Source organism: Schistocerca piceifrons, chromosome 1 (genome assembly GCF_021461385.2).
Source record: "Schistocerca piceifrons isolate TAMUIC-IGC-003096 chromosome 1, iqSchPice1.1, whole genome shotgun sequence".
In the NCBI taxonomy this organism is placed as follows: Eukaryota; Metazoa; Arthropoda; class Insecta; order Orthoptera; family Acrididae; genus Schistocerca; species Schistocerca piceifrons.
In genome coordinates, this window is record NC_060138.1 from 715,243,352 (window position 1) to 715,266,765 (window position 23,414).

Sequence of the window (23,414 nt, forward strand, 5' to 3'; positions counted from 1 at the left end):
GAAACGAACATCCTGGCTCAAGTTCATGGAAACTTAAATGACTGCCGGACGGAATGGCCGAGCGGTTCTAGGCGTTTCAGTCTGGAACCGCGCTACCGTTACGATCGCAGGTTCGAATGCTGCCTCGGGCATGGATGTGTGTGATGTCCTTACGTTAGTTACGTTTAAGTTGCTCTAAGTTCTAGGGGGCTGATGATCTCCGCTGTTAAGTCCCATTGTGCTCAGAGCCATTCGAACCATTTTGAACTTAAATGACTGGTCCCAATCCACAGTAAGAATAACACCACCAAAGCTACCCATCGGGCCACAAAACACGCCTACAATCAGCTACTGTCCAGTTTCTGTGTGGTCTGACTCACTGAACACAAGCAGTTCTACTCGCCGCTGTGAGCAATGGTCTTTTACTAGGTACCCGAAACCAAATCTCTGTCGCTTGCAGTTATCTGCATGATGTTCAGTTGCAAACTCGTTGATACAAACCTACATTCACTGACAGTAATAATGCCAGTCGAGTTTGAAAGTGTTTCTGATTGACAAGGCTTGACACTCGTCTCCGGTACTTCCCGGTTATAGTCCTTTAACGGCCACTGTTTGTAGGCCGTCTTACACGGCTGCGAGTAGTACAGCATTCCTTGTAGACACATTCCAAAGTCCGTGTTGATATACCAACAAATCGGGTAACATCATTCGCAATGTTGCCATGGATACGGTCAAAGAAGGTTCTGTCACGTCCCTACATCCTAATCTTAGTGCACTGATTCCATACAACCGACTGTCACGAACACACCACTTCACTGTCACGACTTACGTCAGCGGTGGGGGTCACGTGACCGCTTGATACCAGCTCTACAAAGTCTACATCGCCTCAAAAGCGATTAGCATGATCTTCTATAAGCATGACTAATATTTTACTCGGTGATCTTACTACAGCACAGTATTACTCTATAAAACTACTACACGTAGTACCCATGAAGCTCATACGTAACGTCACTAACAGCATCACAAGTCAGTGCATGATACTTATTGCTAGTCGTCACAAATACAATCTATATTGAAGTGGTATTCCACGCGCAGCGATTCATGTTAGAACAGCCAAAGCTATAGTATAAATCCTTCTAGAGAAATTCTGTTTCTCGGGTCTTAATCACGACGTGTGAGTACTTTCTTTTAACGTATACGACATCCGGCATCTTTTGATTATCATGACACTTTTCTGATATTTAGGCTTCCGTACCTGAATCGGTAAAAACGGAAACCTAATAAGATCACTTTGTTGTCTGTTCGCCCGTCGGACTGCTAAGAGCTCTTTTTCTGAGAAGCAGGTAGGCATATCAAGTTGAAATTTATGCCAGACACTAAGGTCAGTAGTCCCTTGGCGGTATAAAAATAATTAAGCTCCTACGTCCCTGCGTGAAAATCCACTGGTCACTTTTAATGTCTTGGCCAAAGTGCTCATTCCTGTTTTGAGGATCATTTGTAAGCATCCAGGGTGCTTTTAGTAAAAAAAAGTTAAGAGAAAAGTGCAGCGAAAACAAAATACACGTATATACGCTGATGAGCCAAAACTCTATGACCACTGCCCACCGCAAGGTTGAGTGCCTTCCGGTAGCGTTGCGGGCACGTGGCGCAGAAAGGAAAGAATGTAAGCGGGAGACAGGCAGATGAGCAGTCGTTATTGCGAAGATAAATGCGGAAATCCGTTGATATAAGCGGTTTTGACAAAGGGCGCATTGTTATGGCCCTGCGGCTGGAAACGATAATCTCTGAAACGAAGAAGCTGGTCGCCTATTAGCTTACTACTGTTGTGAGCACCTATGGTAAGTGGTTGAAGAATCGTGAAATAACAATATTATTATATTATAAATATATTATATATATGGTATTGGACGACCACGTCTCAACGCGAAACGTAGGGGTCGGAGGAACCGCCACTGTGCAATCCAGGATAGGCAGCGAGCTATCTGTGGCAGATCTGACGGCAGAGTACAACGCCGCTGCAGGCCCACGTGTTTCGGAGCACACCGTTCATTGGCCGTTATTGCACATGAAGGTCCACATCACACAACATGGCGTGTTTTTTGTGTTGACCCAACGACATCGACAGTTATGACTGCAGTGAGCACAGCATCACTGGGCTTTCACCATGGATCAACAGAAACGCGTCGCCTGTCGAATGAATCGCATTACACCAGGTCGATGGTTGGGTCGCCGTCATCCAGGCGCGTGGCTGCTCGAAACATTCATCTCATCACAAATGCAGGCCGATGAGGGCAGAAATATGCCATGGGGTACATTGAGTTGAGCTCCCAAGGGAACTGTGGTGGTAATCGAAGACATCATGATAGCAACGAAGTACGCGATCGTTATCACGGGCCACCTTCATCGCTTTATGCCCAAAGTCCCCCCTACGGCGATGACATCTTCCAGCAGGATAATTGTCCGAGTTGCAATGTCATAGCCGGCCGCGGTGGCCGAGCGGTCCTAGGCGCTTCAGTCTGGAACCGCGCGACTGCTACAGTCGCAGGTTCGAATCCTGCCTCGGGCATGGATGTGTGTGATGTCCTTAGGTTAGTTAGATTTAAGTAGTTCTAAGTTCTAGGGGACTGATGACCTCAAATGTTAAGTACCATAGTGCTCAGAGCCATTTGAACCATTTTTGCAATGTCATAAACGTGCTACAGTGGTTTGAAAGGTACTATAATGAACTCACATTGGTGTCTTGGCCAGAAAATGTGTCTGATCCGTACCCATTGTAACAGATATTGGGCACCAGCTACCTGTCCATGAGCCACCATCACGTAATTTGCAGGAATGGTTGATTTGTGAGTAGACATTCAGTGTCATGCACTGTTGGAATCCTGTCAAGGACTTGTACAATCCATGCCCAGCAAAATATCTGCTATGTTCACAGCCCACGTAATCGAGACTACTGAATTAGACCCAAGGCAGGTACAAGGATACATCAGATATTCATTTGTCCAAACAATCATTCAAACATCCTATTTGAAAAGTGGAACAACATGGTATTAAACAGGTGGTGATAATATTTTGGCTCATCGGTGTAAATCTTAGGCCTTTCTGTTGTACAAATCAAAGTTTTTTTCCTCCTACAACTTACTGAGAGAGACACAAAAAGTGCCTCGGCCTAGCCTAGCCGACAGCAGACACACGTGGTCATGCAGACAGCAACCAGCGCACAGTGTCAGCCGCTGACGCGGCAGTCGTCTTGCCTTACTCAGCGGTGCATATGCAGCCGGCGTCAGCAGCGGGTGAGTGGCGCGACAGAGACTCGGTGAGCCATGTTCACAGGCCAGGTAATCGAGACTACTGTATTAGACACAGGGCAGGCACAAACAGACATCACATATTCATTTGTCCAATCACTCATTCAAACATCTTGTTCACCAAATGTCATCACGAAGGACAGTTCTCAGCGATGTGGAACGAGTCAACTTAGCACTGTATTAGACACAGGGCAGGCACAAACAGACATCACATATTCATTTGTCCAATCACTCATTCAAATATCTAGTTCACCAAATGCTATCATGAAGGACAGTCTTCATCGATGTGGAGCGAGTCAAGTTATACACTAACGGGCAAAAGCAACTACTACAGACCACCTCTCCCAAGCATACCAACAACAAATTATCTACTGTGCCAATCGTCTCATACTGCTCATTATGGAGGAAACTAGCCACTTTTAAAAACGCCACTGCTCCTCCTCCTCTACTGCTCAGCTGTTGCTTTAATCTAATGCTTCAAAGTGTTTATGTATCACTACACAGACCACTTGATAGCTGTATATTCACCGTCATAGTGAAGATTAACTTAATATAAACATTGGGGCTATATAAAAATTACATACCTTAGTCCAAATCCACACATATTATGAAAGTTCATATACACTATGTGACCAAAAGTATCCGGAAACCTGGCTGAAAATGACTTACAGATCGTGGCGCCCTCCATCGGGAATGCTGGAATTCAGTATGGTGTTGGACCACCCTTAGCCTTGATGACAGCTTCCACTCTCGCAGGCATACGTTCAATCAGGTGCTGGAAGGTTTCTTGGGGAATGACAGCCCATTGTTCACGGAGTGTTGCACTGAGGAGAAAGAATAGCCGTCCCAGAATTGCTCTTCAACAGTGGGAAGCAAGAAGGTACTAAAAACATCAATGTAGGCCTGTGCCGTGTTAGTGACACGCAAAACAACAAAGGGTGCAAGCACGACCATACCAAAACACCACCGCCTTCGAATTTTACTGTTGGCATTACACACACTGGCAGATGACGTTCACTGGGCATTCGCAATACTCACACTCTGCCATCAGATCGCCACATTGTGTACCGTGATTCGTCACTCCACACAAAGTTTTTCCACAGTTCAATCATCCAATGTTTACGCTCCTTACACCAAACGAGGAGTCGTTGGCATTTACGGGCGTGATGCGTGGCTTATGAGCAGCCGCTCCACCATGAAATACAAGTTTTCTCACTTCCCGCCTAAATGTCATAGTACTTGAAGTGGGTCCTGATTCAGTTTGGAATTCCTGTGTTATGGTCGTGACAGATGTCGGCCTATTAAAATTGTTACCCTCTACAACTGTCGGCGGTTTCTGTCAGCCAACAGACGAGGTCGGCCTGTACGCTTTTGTGCTGTACGTGTCTCTTCACGTTTCCACTTCAGTTTTACATCGGAAACAGTGGATCTAGTGACGTTTAGGATTGTGGAAATATCGCGTACAGACGCATGACACAAGTGACACCCAATCATCCAACCATCTTCGAAGCCCGTGAGTTCCGCGGAGCGCCCCATTCTGCTCTCTCACGATTTCTAATGACTACTGAGGTCTCCGATATGGAGTACCTGGCAGTAGGTGGGAGCACAATGCACCTAATACGAAAAATGTGTGTTTTGGGGGTGTCCGGATACTTTTGATCACATAGTGTATGTTCCCGTCTCCTCTTAAACCTGGGGGTCGATTTCAGCCAAACTTGCTACGCATGTGACTTACAGTCTGGAAAGAAGTACTGCGAGGGTAATAACCAGCAGCTTCCTTTTGGGATAGGAATGATAATGTGGAGAGAAATGGGGGAGGAGGAGATGGGCAGAGATAGGAGGAAGAGGAGATGCACAGAGAGAGGGAAAGGAAGAAATGGACAGAGAAAATACGAAGAGGAGCTGGGCAGGGTAGGCGATGGGCACAGAACGAGATGAAGAGAGTAATGAAAGAGGGGGAGAGGAGGGACAATGAGATAGGAGAGGGGGTGATGTAGAGGAAGGAATAAATAAGAGAGAGGGAAGAAGGGGACAGAGAGAGAAGGAGGAGAAGATGAACAGAGAGATGGGGGAAGGGGAGGTAGACTTAAAAGGGGAGGATGAGACGGACAGACAGGAAGAAGTAGATGAACAAGAGGGGGAGGAAGAGATGGAATGAGAGAGGGGAAAGGAGGAGATGGATTAATAGAAGATTGGAATAAATAAATACCCAGATAACGCCGGGTACTCCTGTTGTATTCTGATAAACTGACCTAGAATTATCGCTGGAGAGTCTGTAGGAGAATAGCAGATAATCGGCACAACTAAAAATGAGTTAGCACTCCAAGCGACGGCGGAAGTGCTTCCTTTGCTCTCTGTCGCCCTGCAGCGGTTATCATCCTCATTCCCCTCAAACCCCACCCATGATAGAGGAAGTTCTTTACGACTTGGTTGCACTGTAATGTCTGGCTGCGACAACCTGATCCCAGTGTCTGGTTGCTACCTGCCGGCGACGTCGAAAGTCATCGTCTTGGAACTGTTGTCACCCGAAGCGATCTGACAGTAGATAGCGCTGAATTATTACCAGCGCGTTTGATACTCCGAAGATGAGAGACCACAAGTGAACGTCAGCCACTATCCATAATTTCAATGATGCCTCATTTATTAATGAAGTCTCATATCTATCTATCGCTTGAGCATTGTCCCGCAGGGTCAGCCATCGTTAATCAGATTGGGCATGTTAATGTTTAAGAGGTGGCCAGATGCCCTTCCTGCCGCCACCCCGTACCCCTCGGGACAGAATTAGTGTACCCCATCTGTCTGTGGGAGCAAAATAACTGATGATGGTCGAAGTAGAGAGGATATAAAATGTAGACTGGCAATGGGAAGGAAAGCGTTTCTGAAGAAGAGAAATTTGTTAACATCCAGTATTGATTTAAGTGTCAGGAAGTCACTTCTGAAAGTATTCGTATGGAGTGTAGCCATGTATGGAAGTGAAACATGGACGATAAATAGTTTGGACAAGAAGAGAATAGAAGCTTTCGAAATGTGGTACTACAGAAGAATGCTGAAGATTAGATGGGTAGTGTTATGTCCTAGCCAGTAATGCCAACCGAGCCCGCTGCCAAAAGGTTGGCAGCATCAAAGTCCGGACGCCGTCCGCATAAGCAGCGCCAGCGAGACAGCAAATCGCCGCAAGTCTGCGCGCGCCACCGCTGGCTTCTGGCTTCTTAAGCGCTGGAGTCGCGAGCGCTAGGACAGTTCTGTATTCGCCGCTCAGTTGTATACTCGCCACCGAATTGTGTACTTGCTGGTCAGTTGTGTGTTCATCGCAGCAGAGTTGTTGTTTGTCGTCAGCCGACGCTGACCTAGCCGCTCCGACTCGAACTAGACAGATTTCTGTAGACACCGAGTTCACTACTGTGTTACTGTATCTTCAGTAACAAAGATAAGTACCGACTTTTATTTAATATGAGTGTTTGGCCTTTCATCTTTCTGTTCACTGTTCCAGCGGACCGGTCGGCCCGCTATTAAAAGTGTGGCGGTGACTTCGTAAGCCATTTCTACAGCCAAGTGTTTGTCGCTACGAACACCGCCACAAAAGGTAGATCACATAACTTATGAGGAAGTATTGAATAGGATTGGGGAGAAGAGAAGTTTGTGGCACAACTTGACCAGAAGAAGGGATCGGTTGGTAGGACATGTTCTGAGGCATCAAGGGATCACCAATTTAGTATTGGAGGGCAGCGTGGAGGGTAAAAATCGTAGAGGGAGACCAAGAGATGAATACACTAAGCAGATTCAGAAGGATGTAGGTTGCAGTAGGTACTGGGAGATGAAAAAGCTTGCACAGGATAGAGTAGCATGGAGAGCTGCATCAAACCAGTCTCAGGACTGAAGACCACAACAACAACAACAACAACATCTGTCTGTGCCGAGTGTAATCCATGGAATAGTGCGAAAGTGTTCAGATGTCTGCGTGCCGTGTAACTGAGGCGGAACATGGAGACCAGACCGGTATTCACCTAGCGAGATGTGGAAAACAGCCTAAAACCACATCCAGGCTGGCCGGCACATCGGCCCTCGTCATTAATCCGCCGGGCGGCTTAGATCCGGGGCCGGCGCGCCTACCCGAGTCCAGGAAGCAGGGTTTTAGCGCTCTCGGCTACCCTGGCGGGTCAATGAGGTCTCATATATAAAATATGAAAGTTAATATCATCTTAATTTCTAGAATAAAGAATCATATATTAATATATTCTGAATTACTATATCTACATGCCGGCCGGAGGGCCGTGCGGTTCTAGGCGCTACAGTCTGGAACCGAGCGAAAGCTACGGTCGCAGGTTCGAATCCTGCCTCGGGCATGGATGTGTGTGATGTCCTTAGGTTAGTTAGGTTTAATTAGTTCTAAGTTCTAGGCGACTGATGACCTCAGAAGTTAAGTCGCATAGTGCTCAGCGCCATTTGAACCATATATCTACATCTACATCTACATTCATACTCCGCAAGCCACCTGACGGTGTGTAGCGGAGGGTATCCTGAGTATCTCTATAGGTTCTCCCTTCTATTCCAGTCTCGTATTGTTCGTGGAAAGAAGGACTGTCGGTATGCTTCTGTGTGGGCTCTAATCTCTCTGATTTTATCCTCATGGTCTCTTCGTGAGATATACGCAGGAGGGAGCAATATACTGCTTGACTCTTCGGTGAAGGTATGTTCTCGAAACTTTAACAAAAGCCCGTACCGAGCTACTGAGCGTCTCTTCTGCAGAGTCTTCCACTGGAGTTTATCTATCATCTCCGTAACGCTTTCGCGATTACTAAATGATCCTGTAACGAAGCGCGCTGCTCTCCGTTGGATCTCTATCTCTTCTATCAACCCTATCTGGTACGGATCCCACACTGCTGAACAGTATTCAAGCAGTGGGCGAACAAGCGTACTGTAACCTACTTCCTTTGTTTTCGGATTCAATTTCCTTAGTATTCTTCCAATGAATCTCAGTCTGGCATCTGCTTTACCGACGATCAGCTTTATATGATCATTCCATTTTAAATCACTCCTAATGCGTACTCCCAGATAATTTATGGAATTAACTGCTTCCAGTAGCTGACCTGCTATTTTGTAGCTAAATGATAAGGGATCTATCTTTCTATGTATTCGCAGCACATTACACTTGTCTACATTGAGATGGAATTGCCATTCCCTGCACCATGCGTCAATTCGTTGCAGATCCTCCTGCATTTCAGTACAATTTTCCATTGTTACAACCTCTCGATACACCACAGCATCATCTGCAAAAAGCCTCAGTGAACTTCTGATGTCATCCACAAGGTCATTTATGTATATTGTGAATAGCAACGGTCCTATGACACTCCCCTGCGGCACACCTGAAATCACTCTTACTTCGGAAGACTTCTCTCCATTGAGAACGACATGCTGCGTTCTGTTATCTAGGAACTCTTCAATCCAATCACACAATTGGTCTGATAGTCGTTATGCTCTTACTTTGTTCATTAAACGACTGTGGGGAACTGTATCGAACGCCTTGCGGAAGTCAAGAAACACGGCATCTACCTGTGAACCCGTGTCTATGGCCCTCTGAGTCTCGTGGACGAATAGCGCGAGCTGGGTTTCACACGACCGTCTTTTTCGGAACCCATGCTGATTCCTACAGATTAGATTTCTATATATTGCTATATACTCCCGACACCTGACCGCCATCCCGTTTTTTCCCATCAGCGGTTATTGTTAGTGTTAAATACGAAGGGCGTTCATTAAGTAGTGCAACACTTTTTTTCTTAAAGCAAGTGGGTTTTATTCAGGATTCCGATACACCCTACACTTTTGGCTACAAAACTCTGTTTTTCAACATAATCTCCGTTGAACACGACAGCCTTACGCCACCTTTCTGCGAGGTCCCTGTATAGCACACTAGAGGTTGACGTTGCAGCCAACGTCTTGGTGCATCGATAACTCCCCAATATCCACCAACTGCTTCCCGTGGAGTGCATCCTTCATCAGGCCAAACAGATGGAAGCCGGAAGCTGCGAGATCGGGTTGTAGAGTGAACGAGGAAGAACGGTCCAATGAACATTTTGTGAGCTCTTCTACAGTGCCCAGTCTTGCGCGAGGCCCTGCGTTGACGCAGAGGAGAAGAAGTTCGTTTGTATTTTTGTGGCGATGAAAACGTTGAACTCTTTTCTTCAGTTTCCTGAGCGTATAACAGAATATGGCTTATGGCCACATATTGTGATGTTTTTGGACAACGAAAATCTCCTCTATAAATGTCAATAAGAATTCCGCCGTAGACAAAAGCGCTCAAGGTGAGGCTGTGTTGTTGATTTCCGAGAAGATACAGTATCGCGCTGACGTTTCGCGGGCAAAATTGTTATTTTTGATTGTATTTTTATTCTCATTGTACCTGTGTATGTTGCCCTTCTGTTTCCGTAACCTTCGACGAAAACGATGTTTGTGTAAAAGCTTTACCAACGTGTGTGTGAGGGGAGGGGGGGTGAGAGAGAGAGGGGGGGCGGGGGGAAGTGAGAGAGAGAGAGAGAGACAGTGAGGGAGGGGGGGAGGGAAAGAGAGAGAGAGAGAGGGAGAGACAATCGAGCGAGTTGTTCAAGGAAGGACGGAGCAGTGTTAAGACGGGCGGTTAAAATGGTTCAAATGGCTCTGAGCGCCATGGGACTTAACATCTATGGCCATCAGTCCCCTAGAACTTAGAACTACTTAAACCTAACTAACCTAAGGACATCACACAACACTCAGTCATCACGAGACAGAGAAAATCCCTGACCCCGCCGGGAATCGAACCCGGGAACCCGGGCGCGGGAACGGGCGGTTATGATAGGTCCATTTATTGGTAGAAAAGGCAGGCAGTTTTTAAAAAAATAAGTGTTTCTGATTAACATTGGTCGGTATGTAAAGTCTGGAAGAAGAGAATGTGCAATCCGGAGGAAGAGCAACGAATTTCATTAAAAAGTGAAGAAAAGAATGATTTTGATGGCGGTGGAAGGAGAGGAGACTTCGAAGAAATCAGGAGCAGATGGAGAAGGTCGGCATTTGCGAGGTGAGACTTGGAATATTCTAGAAGATCACTGCTGCACTATTATGGCTACAATTTGCTAAATCTTTAAGAAAATAATTTATTTTAGAATCGACTTCATTTAGTCATAGAACCTTCTACTATCAGTAGCAATCGTGTTACGAGAGTTCTGTTACATAGAAGCTCATTCAGGAAGCAAACCAAACTAATGTTGTGAATTTTAAGACAACATGGGATGATATATTTCGCTAGCATGCGGATTTACGAGTGAAATGTCCTGTGCTCCAAACTGCGGATCGTGTTGTCAAAAACTGTATTTAAAAGTCTGTGAGGACCAAGCTTCCGAGCGTTTATTTTGAACTGAGAGTAATAACCCGACAACTTGTAGTTTCAATAGAGAGCCAAGCAGCCGGCATTGTTGAATGTGCAAATTCCGTGTTCGTAATACACCTCGATTCTGACAGTTCCGGAACCTGTACAGAAAATTGGCATAGAGATCAAAATAGACATTATTTCCGCCCTTTTATTGCTCATGAAAACCCACATTGCGTGTTGTACCTCTAATACCCAATAACTTGTCCTCTTAACTGCTGCATGCCTGTATTCGTCGTGGCATACTATCCACAAGTTCATCAAGCCACTGTTGGTCCAGATTCTTCTACTCCTCAAAGGCGATTCGGCGAAGGTCCCTCAGACTAGTTGGTGGGTCACGTCGTTCGGAAACAGTCCTTTTCAATCCATCTCAGGCATGTCCGATAGGGTTCATGTCTGGAGAACATGCTGGCCACTCTAGTCGAGCGATGTCGTTGTCCTGAAGGAAGTCATATAGATGTGCACAGTGGGGGCCAATATGTTGCCGATATGGTTGCACTGTTGGTCAGAGGATGGCATTCACGTATCGTACAGCCTTCCATGACCACCAGCGGCGTAGTCGGCCCCACACAATGCCACTCCAAAAACATCAGGGAATCTCCGCCTTGCTGCACTCACTGGACAGTGTGTCTTCCGGCGTTCAGCCTGGCCGGGTTGGCTCCAAACACGTCTCCGACGATTGTCTGGTTGAAGGCATATGTGACACTCATAGGTGAAGAGAACGTGATGCCAACCCCGAGCGGTCCATTCGGCATGTTGTTGGTCCCATCTGCACCGCGCTGCATAGTATCGTGGCTGCTTAGATGGACCTCGCCACTGACGTCGGGAGTGAAGTTACGCATCATGCAGTTTGTTGCGCACAGTTTGAGTCATAACACGACGTCCTGTGGCTTAACGATAAGCATTATTCAACGTGGTGGCGTTGCTGTCAGGGTTCCTCCGAGCCACAATCCGTAGGTAGCGGTCATCCACTGCAGTAGTAGCCCTTGGGCAGCCTGAACGAGGAATGTCATCGACAGTTCCTGTCTCTGTATCTCGTCCATGTCCGAACAACATCGCTTTGGTTCACTCCGCGACGCCTGGACACTTCCCTTGTTGAGAGCCCTTCCTGACACAAAGTAACAATGCGGACGCGATCGAACCGTGGTATTGACCGTCTAGGCATGGTTGAACTACAGACAGCACGACCCGTGTACCTCCTTGCTGGTGGAATGACTGGAACTGATCGGCTGTCGCACCTCCTCCGTCTAATAGGCGCTGCTCATGCATGATTGCTTACATCTTTGGGCGGGTTTAGTAACATCTCTGAACAGTCAAAGGGACTGTGTCTGTGATACAATATCCACAGCCAACGTCTACCTTCAGTAGTTCTGGGAACCTGGGTGAAGTAAAACTATTTTTTGATGTGTGTATTACCTCAACATATATCATCGCGCACCTTTCGAAAAGGTTTAAAGTTTTATTTACAACGTGTCCCGCTGCGAAACACCACGCCGGAGCCGCAAGTCAACATTATTTGAAGTGATTAATTTTGTTAATTAACGAAGTTACCATCGCCACCTTAATCCAATGCAGCGATATTCGAGGACTGCAGAACACCAGCACCAGAGAACTACGCTGCTTTGGCACAAGGCGGGCTACATCAAGGAGGTTCCACTACCTTCGGCTATATTTTAGACTCAGATATCATCAATCCGTCGCCATTTGTGCATTGTGCATGCTGTATCGTTCAAAACAACCTCCTAACTGAAAATCGTACGAAAGTGTACTTCATGTAAAGAACAGTATCAATATTCATTAAAACAATAACTAGCAGTATCCTACAGGTGCCAATTAGTTAACTACATTCGCACCACCTAAATTTCTCTCGCATCCAGAACTATACCCTCAGACGATATAAAAGAGCGATGGTAACACGATCCGCAGTTTGAAGCACAGGACATTTCACTCGTAAATTTTAAAATAACCAGCTGTATGCCACTCATAACGTTTAAACCAACCTAATAATGCAGACTTCTGATTGGACGTCGTTGCCCGAGATGTCCAACCATCTTCAGTAATGGAAAAGTGAGACTCACTTTCAAAATCGTCTTTTAATTTATTTTGCGCTCTTACATAATGAGCATCCAGTAATATTGTGTAGTGTGTATACCTTGATGGTAATTCGTAGTTGTGCTCCAAACTCTCAATCATAGGTTTGAAATAGGGTTCTTTACAAAATATCGACGTATCGATATTTCTTCCATAAAGTATCGATATAATTCGACGATACCTCGGAAGGTATAAGTAGGGGGAAGCAATATATTCGATACCTCATCCAGAAACGCACCCTCTCGAAGCCTCGACAGCAAGCTACACCGCGATGCAGAGCGCCTCTCTTGCAGAGTCTGCCACTTGAGTTTGCTACACATCTCCGTAACGCTATCACGCTTACCAAATAACCCTGTGGCGAAACGCGCCGCTCTTCTTTGGATCTCCTCTCTCTCAACCCGACCTGGTACTGATCCCACACTGATGATCAATACTCAAGTATAGGCCGAACGAGTGTTTTGTAAGCCACCTCCTTTGTTGATGGATTACATTTTCTAAGGACTCTCCCAATGAATCTCAACCTGGCACCTACCTTACCAACAATTAATTTTATATGATCATTCCACTTCAAATCGTTCCGTACGCATACTCCCAGATATTTTACAGAAGTAACTGCTATCAGTGTTTGTTCCGCTATCATACAATAAAGGACCCTTCTTTCCATGTATTCGCAATACATTACATTTGTCTATGTTAACGGTCAGTTGCCACTCCCTGCACCAAGTGCCTATCCGCTGCAGATCTTCCTGCATTTCGCTGCAATTTTCTAATGCTGCAACTTCTCTGTATACTACAGCATCATCCGCGAAGAGCCGCATAGACTTCCGACACTATCTATTAGGTCATTTATATATATTGTGAAAAGCAATGGTCCCGTAACACTCCCCTGTGGCACTCCAGATGTTACTTTAACGTCTGTAGACGTCTCTCCATTGAGAACAACATGTTGTGTTCTGTTTGCTAAAAACTCTTCAATCCAGCCACACAGCTGGTCTGATATTCCGTAGGCTCTTACTTTGTTTATCAGGCGACAGTGCAGAACTGTATCGAACGCCTTCCGGAAGTCAAGGAAATGGCATTTACCTGGGAACCTGTATCCAATATTTTCTGGGTCTCATGAACAAATAAAGCGAGTTGGGTCTCACACGATCGCTGTTTCCGGAATCCCTGTTGATTCCTACAGAGTAGATTCGGGAGCAAAAAACATGTTCTAAAATTCTACAACAGATCGATGTCAGAGATATAGGCCTGTAGTTTTGCGCATCTGCTCGACGACCCTTCTTGAAAACTGGAACTACCTGTGCTCTTTTCCACTGATTTGGAACCTTCGTTCCTCTAGAGACTTGCGGTACACGGCTGTTAGAAGGGGGACAAGTTCTTTCGCGTACTCTGTGTAGAATCGAATTGGTATCCCGCCAGGTCCAGTGGACTTTCCTCTGTTGAATGATTTCAGTTGCTTTTGTATTCCTTGGACACTTATTTCGATATCAGCCATTTTTTCGTTCATGCGAGGATTTAGAGAAGGAACTGCAGTGCGGTCTTCCTCTGTGAAACAGCTTTGGAAAAAGGTGTTAAGTATTTCAGCTTTACGGGTGTCATCCTCTGTTTCAATGCCATTAACAGCCCAGAGTGTCTGGTTTGGTTTCAAATGGCTCTGAACACTATGGGACTTAACAGCTGAGGTCATCAGTCTCCTAGAACTTAGAACTACTTAAACCTAACTAACCTAAGGACATCACACACATCCATGCCCGAGCCAGGATTCGAACCTGCGACCGTAGCAGTCGTGCGGTTCGGGACTGAAGCGCCTAGAACCGCTCGGCCACCGCGGCCGGCCAGAGTGTCTGGATATGCTGTTTCGATCCACTTACTGATTTAACGTAAGACCAGAACTTCCTAGGATTTTCTGTCAAGTCGGTACATAGAATTTTACTTTCTAAGAACATTCCCTCAGTTTGGATAGTTTTCGCATTAAGTTGAGTTTGCAAAAGTGACGTGGCATCTCATGTTACATCTAGGAAGCAGGGTTTTGTCGTTGTCACATTGTACACGGAGTTACTAAGTATCTACAATAGTGCAGTATATTCCTGCTGTGAGAGTTTACATATGCAGCTTGGAAAGGATACTGATTTTGTTCATACGTGACAATTTCAGTCAGAGTTACCGCAAAGCGCATCAAGTATTTATGAGCTCCACAGATTTTCTTATAACTGTGTTACCCTATATGGAAGCAGCCGTGGTAGTTAACCAGTCTAAAGTCAGCGGCGCTACTACGGTATTAGCACGTTTTGTCATGTGATCGTGGGAGTGTTTCTGAGATGCTCAACAAATTCCATTGGCACACGCTACAAGGGAGGCGTTGTGCATGACTGAGAGGTTTGCCATTGAAATTCCGACCGAGTACATTCCGCAAATAATTTGGCAACGTGTTATTTCCCCTCCCCTCTTCTCCTCCCACATACGAGGGTTGGAACTTAAATAGTGGCAACTATTTATTTACAGCTCGTACAAAACAGATACCTGTTTCAAAGTTTTACTGACCTTCAAAGTAGTCACCAGTTGTGTATAACCCCTTGCCAGCGATGTGGAAGGCACAACTGGCACTGCTAAGGGTATCCTACGACTTCCACACCGCTGGCAATGGGCTATACACAATGCTGGTGACTACTTCGAAGGCCAGTAAAAGTTTGAAACACGTATCTATTTTGTACGAGCTGTAAATAAATAGTTGCCACTATTAAAGCTCCAACCCTCGTAGGATGAGCAAAATGATCAAGGCGGGAAAACCGGAAATATCGAATGTCATACGGAACTTTACAAATAAACATCCTATTCGTTCGCCATTTGTGAATGAAACCGGAGACAGGGAATAAAGTAGGCACTGGAAGTCGTGGTATGAATCCGTCCACAGCGTTAACGCCATTTGTAGTTTTAATAGAATGAGTACACTACGGAACACAGTTTTTATAGATTGACGACGTAATTTGTATTACGATATGACAACATTCTTTTATCACCTGAAGGTAACGATTTTATATTTCGCCTAACATTACGTTGTGAATACTTTTATGAACCTGCTGATGGTCGGACGACTGAAACTGGTTGTGTAAATAAAGTATTTTACCAGTAGCTCTAGACGCTAATACGACTTTTTCAAATATATAAGAGCTCTGGGCGCCACCTCCTGAAAATGTATTAGAAGCCCCTGAGCTTGCCAAGTGGAGAGGTAGACGTATCTACACTTTCCTTGCCGCGTCACGTACCGGCAACATTACCAGGACTAAGTTATTAACGTCCATAATAATTTAATGGGACGTCATTGCTATTCCGCTGTCCCTCTATTTCGTCCCTTCAATTGAATACTTAAAATTGTGACTTAACATGTAACTTTTTAATATTGCTGTACGTACAGATAAGGTAAATTAAAATTCACGGAAGTATGTTCCGTCTTTGCAGCTAAATGAAAGGCAGTGTTTTTTGCCGTACACGTTTCGTTTATTATTTACGAAGAATCTTCAGTGGCGATTTCCAGCACTGTTAACTCAGGTGTGTCGTCCTGTAAACGTCTTTCCTCAATTTCCATACTCCAGATGGGCGATTTACGGCGTTTTCTCGCTCACATTTATTTCAATACTACAGTTGCATTTTCACTCTTCATTGAATTCAATACACAGTGAAGAGTGAAGACACTTCATAAAGAAAAAGAAGCGAAATGCTTATGGCAAAAAACAAGCTGCCTTTAATTTAATTGCAATAGCTCCATGTATTTTGAAGCAACTAAGGAACGACGAAAAATGAAAATATGACGATAAATACGAATTTACTAAGGAAAAGACTTGTTTGCGTAAAAAGACCTCAGTTAATATTGAAGGTTCAAGCGGTTAGCGGCTATCAGCCGTCGTATGTCAATACGATAAGGACGACAAGTATGCGGAACGTTACAGGCAAACATGCGAGCAGATGTGCGAGGATTCGCAGAAGCACTGAGCGTCACGCTGATACAGATAGCGACTAACGAGTTGGATGAAGATTTAAACTCGTCTGTCTGTGATGAAGATTTAACCTCTTCTCTTTCTCCCTTTTTTTCTTTTACTCCTCTTTCAGCCTCTCGGATGCAGTGGGTAGGCAATGATGCAAACAATGATACAGAGTAGGCAAGACTTGGAGAACCGTCGTCGACATGACTTGGAAAAACCGGCGACAAGTATTCTTGTATCCATTAGTTATTTTCACTCCGATACTCTTTCGATTATACAACCGAACAGCTCTGGATGACTTCTTTCAGTGTTGTCACTTATGAAATGCGACTTCGAGGCATACGCAGAGCTTCTGCCCTCACTTGTTTTGTGTAACAAGAATCTACTTCGATTTTCATTTGTCCGCTTAATTGTCAATGTCCTTCTGCAGAGATAACATTTCAAACTCTGTATGTCAGATCTTTTTCAAATATCCGGCTGTCCACTTATATGTTCAACTTCATTGTGTTTGTGGACTTGCGAAAAAGGTTTCGAAAATTATAGTCGCAATAACATAATGAAGTAAACGATGATAATGTTCTGGAACAAATGAGTGCTCCACAATGTACGTACAAAGCAAATAATGAAAGTGGAATACCCCAGAAAGACCACAGACTAGTATTAAGAAGGATGTTAGAAAGAGCTGCACCTAACCACTATTGTTGTTTATATCGACTGTAAAGCAAGCATTAGGAAATTATAGATATTTTCAGAATAGTACAAGATGAAGTTACGCTAACGCTGAGGTTAACTTCTTCAATAGAGTAAAGAAGACTTCATAGAGGTTTTTGAAAGAAGAGACAGCCTTCGTAGGGCATTATTTGGCTGAAGGGCACTCACGAAAGCGATGGAAAGTAGTAGATGTGAGAATGATGACTTCCTAACCATCTGTACGCAGCCAGGAACTCCGAACGTAGGAGCAGCACTTTATAGGCGTCCACAGCAGCGTCTCGCGCGCAATTTCCTTTGCAGATGCGATTGTAGATGCTCTGCCCCTTCCCATGTCGCTTAAACAAATCTAAATCTTCCAGCTACTTAACCCACCACAAAATTTTTGTCTTCGCCCCACTTCATATTCCTTCCTAACGATTTCGTGAGCTCTAGCAACTCATAACAAACTTGCAATCAAATAATATTGGGTACTAGCTCTTTGTTATTTACACTAATCTGCAAAAAAATGGGTCAAATGGCTCTGAAAACTATGGGACTTAACATCTGTGGTCATCAGTCCCCTAGAACTTAGAACTACTTAAACCTAACTAACCTAAGGACATCACAAACATCTATGCCCGAGGCAGGATTCGAACCTACGACCGTAGCAGTCGCGCGGTTCCGGACTGAGCGCCTAGAACCGCTAGACCACCGCGGCCGGCCTAATCTGCAATTATCCACATTTACAGAGAGTTCGTGACAGTTTCCACCATACTTCTTCCGAAATTTTAGGAATATTTGTCAGTTTGGTACCAAGTAAAGCTTGATTTCAAAATTCCGTTAAAGCGGGACTTGGCATTATTTGCAGCCGAGTCTGCTCAGCGCTTCGACTTCTCCCACCACTGCGTTATTCTGAACAGATGTGTGCGTGAGACGGCTGTTTGCATCGGGCTGCACATGCAGGAAACTTAGAAAGACATTTTTGAAACACAGTCTGACAACTTCTAAGACGTCAATACTGCGGCATATTCCTTCAAGGAGGATTTTATCTGTACTGTTTATTTTCGACTTTTTATTTTTTTCCCAAAGCAATTACTTTATTACTAAATTAAATAAATATATTAGATATTGCTAAACAGAGAGCATAATCACAAAAAGCTTTCCATATGAATTTAGCATTAAGTTGCGTTGTTCATAAATTTATACGCATTTTGATTTTAAAATACACTCATGCTCATAAATTAAGGATAATGCTGATACATGGTGAAACAACGCTCTGGTGAGCGGTTTGCGGGTTTAAATCACCTCAGGGTCTGACCATGCGGTGCATTTGACCTGCGGTTGTCGCTCGGTGGCGCTGGCAGCAGTCCACATACGCAGAGGTGTGTTAGTGCATGTCAGAGTACGGTGCAGCGAGTAAGTGTGCAGACGTTTTTATCCGTGCTAATGGTGACTGTGTGTTGGAAATGGCTCAAAGAACACATATTGAAGACGTTATGAGAGGTAGAATACTAGGGCGACTGAAGGCTGGTCAGACACAGCATGTCGTAGCACGGGCCCTCTGTGTGCCACAAGATTATGGCAACGATTCCATCAGACAGAAAACGTGTCCAGGCGCTACAGTACGGGACGTCCATAGAGTACAACACGACAGGAAGATCGATATCTCACCATCAGTGCCCGCGGACGGCCACGGAGTACTGCAGGTAGCCTTGCTCGGGACCTTACCGCAGCCAATGGAACAGTTGTGTCCAGAGACACAGTCTACAAACAACTGAACAGACATGGTTTATTCGCCCGGAGACCTGCAAGGTACATTACACTGACCCCTGGTCACAGGAGAGCCCGTAAAGCCTGGTGTCAAGAACACAGTACATGGTCATTGGGACAGTGGTCCCAGTTTATGTTCACGGACGAGTCCAAGTATAGTCTGAACAGTGATTCTCGACGGGTTTTCATCTGGCGTGAGCCAGGAAGCACATGGAATGATGTTGCTGAACTTTCTCATTTTGAGAAGACCTAAGGAGGAGATCTGTTTTACTTGCTAGAAATGTTCAAAAGTCTAGAGCGCACAAATATTTTTTTTTATTTAAGGCAACCGGTTTCGGCAGACTCTTCTGTTGCACGGTCAGAAACGTACCAGTGCATCACGCGGAACATGCTCCTCATCATGATTCGCACGTGCAGCTCTTTCCAAAGACAGCTGTCGCATGTATCTGGCTTGAAAATCACACCGCTTGTTTACGAAACTGGATGGGTGAAAAATTACTACGTTGTCCTATGAAAATGCACATTTCGTCGCTTGTCCACTCGTTAGTCTTGTTGTTCTGTCAGTAGTATACATAGATGATAAAATTCACGAACATGTTATAAAGAAAAAAAGAACATCAGTAAGAACACCAGCTTTTAAAAGTTACATTACAATTTACAGTAGTCTTCCACGTAAGATAAATATTGTTTCATCGTTCTCACTTTCTAGTAAAACCCCGTCATTCTTACTAGATCGCTGCTTCTGTTCAGTAGCAGGATTGTTAGAACATGTGCAATGTAAGACCTGGAACTAGAAAGTACAAAATATTCTATTGTATCAGTGGAAGTTCTCTTGCAGATGAAGTCAAAACAGCATTTATTTACTGCAATATTACTCATAACTTCCGTACTTAATGTAATTGTGTGTGTATGGAGGGGGGGAGGGGTGTAGGTGCTTCATTTTACACATAATCATAAACAATATTTAAAAGGAATAATGTAACCCAAATTGTAGAACCTTTTTCAGTTTTTCAATGAATAAATGACTACTGAATTGCAATCGAATCAGCCAGTGAGAAGTAAAGCGATCTTCCAGTTCGTTGGTCCATGTTCCCTGGCACCTTCGCGACTCCTGAGCCAAAGCTCTCTTATACGAGTGTCGTCCACAAAGTTAAGTACCGTTTCTATTTCTATCCGCGGCAACGCTACGACCGCAGTTCCGAGCATGCGCGGCAGTTACTCTGACTCAATGAGAAGACATGTACGCCATTTTCAGATCGCTGTTGCCGACGTGTGCTTTGTAGTGCTTCTTTATAATGCCAGCCGTAATTGAAAGTGCCGCCAAGCGGGGCAATTTCCTAATGGTCTGGCAGTAACCATGTGCATTGATTGTTTGGCCTCGTGGTAAGAAATCAATCAGCAAAATGCCTTTTCTGTCCCAAAAAACGGTGCACATGACTTTTCGAGGTGTCATGACTTGCTTAGGCTTACCCTTCGCTGGGGATGAAGTGTGCATCCATTCCATTGTTTCAAGGGTCTCCTACGATACCCAAGTTTTATCCCCCGTGACTATCCGAGAAGAAAACTATCGCCTTCTTCATTGTAGCTTGTCAAAAACTGAAGTGAAATGCACTGCCCATCCGTTGTTTTTTGTATTGTTCAGTAAGAATTTTGGGTACCCAACTTGAGCAACGTTTTCGAAATTTGTTTTTCAGTTACAATTTCATGTATTAGTGATCATGAGATTTCCCGAACTTCCGTAGCAAGGGCACTAAGTGTAAACTTACGGTTGTGCTCAATCTTCTCTTCAATTGTGTGAACCAGTTCATCAGTAGCCACAGACGGGCGTCTACTTCGTTCTTCATCATGCACTTGATCACGTCGTTCATTGAAAAGTCTGATCAATCTTCTAACCATTGAATCACTCATAGCATTTTGTCCGTAAACCTAGCAGATTTGCCGATGAATTTCCTTTGGTTTAACTTTCCTTGCATTTAGAAAACGAATCACAGATCTGATTTCACACGCGGTGGCATTTTCAGTTACGGCTGACATTATAAAGAAGCACTACAAAGCACAAGTCGGCAGCAACGATCTGAAAATGGGGTACATGTCTTCTCCTTGAGTCAGAGTAACTGCCGCGCGATCTTTGCGCTGCTGCGGATAGAAATAGAAACGGAACTTACCTTGTGGACGACCCTCGTATTTACATAACATCGAATACTACAGAACATACGTCTTTTAAATTCAGTTTCAGAACCTTTTATAAAACTCGAAGGTGAATAAAAAATACTTAAATTCGACAGTACGCGAGCCAACTATGCTTAACCTGCACTACACTGAGCCTGTGTCACATACGACCATATCTTTTATACATGTTTGACATGGCTCGTGTATGGGGGTGATCGGCAGTAATAAGAAATATAGAAATGAAAACTTCAATCGCTAATTACAATTTACGACGACCGATTTCAGCAAACGTATATTGCCATCGTCGGAGCTTATGCAAATACATCACAGTAAATCTCTTGTATACACACGACGGAGAGGCTTTGAGATGTATTTGCATAAGATCCGCGAACGTCAACGTGGATTTGCCGAAACCGGTCATCATGAATAAAATTATAATTTGTGATCTTGGATGCTGAATCTTCTGAAGGCTTTAATCGATGAAGTATTATTACCGAAATTCAACTATAATAAATCGTACTAGGAACAAGGGTTTTTTTATAAACCTTCAGTGTGACGTTGCACCGAAATGACTACACTCATATCACGCAAGTTATACACAGTGTGTCGCCGCCCGGAGTGGCCGAGCGGTTCTAGGCGCTACAATCTGGAACTGCGCGACCGTAACGGTCGCAGGTTCGAATCCTGCCTCGGGCATGGATGTGTGTGATGTCCTTAGGTTAGTTACGTTTAAGTAGTTCTAAGTTATAGGGGACTGATGACCTCATAAGTTAAGTCCCATAGTGCTCAGAGCGATTTGAACCATTTGAACACAGTGTGCCCTGTTTTATTAGGACTGCTTGTGTGAAATTCCAAACTGCAGTACTATCCCGTGGTAAACTCCGGCGTTATGATAATTGAGGTTTCAAAAACAGCTGTGTTGAAAGTCAAAGCGCCAGCAGTTCTACAGCAGGCACCCTGCCCGCGAATCTAACAATACATATCTGACTCTCGTTGGAAACACCGAGGCAACATCTATTTGTTGAATCCTCCAGCGTTTGTGGCCGAGAATTTGTCGAATTCGACCAGAATATCGAGAGGCAGGTTTCTGGTTGCTCCTCCATGGCAACGCCTTGGCCCACAAAGCGAAGCATGTGCACAAGTTTTTGGCCAGCAAATGGATCACCCACTGTAATCGCCGGATTTGGCCCCAGCCGACTTCTGGTTATTCACCAAGTTGAAGTCAGTTGTGAAAGCACACTGTTATGACGCAGTACTGTAGTACTAAACGCAACTCCAAACAGAGCTATAGTGACTGTTACAAAACATTATTAAAACTGTTTCAGCTGTGTTTTGATCAAAGGGGAGACCATTTATAATAAATACAGTGATTTTGTGAAGACAATCCGTGACTTTTATTTTTCACAGCTGCAGTACTAACGGAACTATGGCGCACCGTGCAATAGAAAAACAGCCAAGTACATACACTACTGGCCATTAAAATTGCTACACCAAGAAGAAATGCAGATGATAAACGGGTATTCATTGGACAAATATATTATAGTAGAACTGACACGTGATTACATTTTCACGCAATTTGGGTGCATAGATCCTGAGAAATCAGTACCCAGAACAACCACCTCTGGCCGTAATAACAGCCTTGATACGCCTGGGCATTGAGTCAAACAAAGCTTGGATGGCGTGTACAGGTACAGGCGCCCATGCAGCTTCAACACGATACCACAGTTCATCAAGAGTATTGACTGGCGTATTGTGACGAGCCAGTTGCTCGGTCACCATTGACCAGACGTTTTCAATTGGTGAGAGATTTGGAGAATTTGCTGGCCAGGGCAGCAGTCGAACATTTTCTGTATCCAGAAAGGCCCGTACAGGACCTGCAACATGCGGTCGTGCATTATCCTGCTGAAATGCAGGGTTTCGCAGGGATCGAATGAAGGTACAGCCACGGGCCGTAACACATCGCAAATGTAATATCCACTGTTCAAAGTGCCGTCAATGCGAAAAAGAGGTGACCGAGCCGTGTAACCAATGGCACCC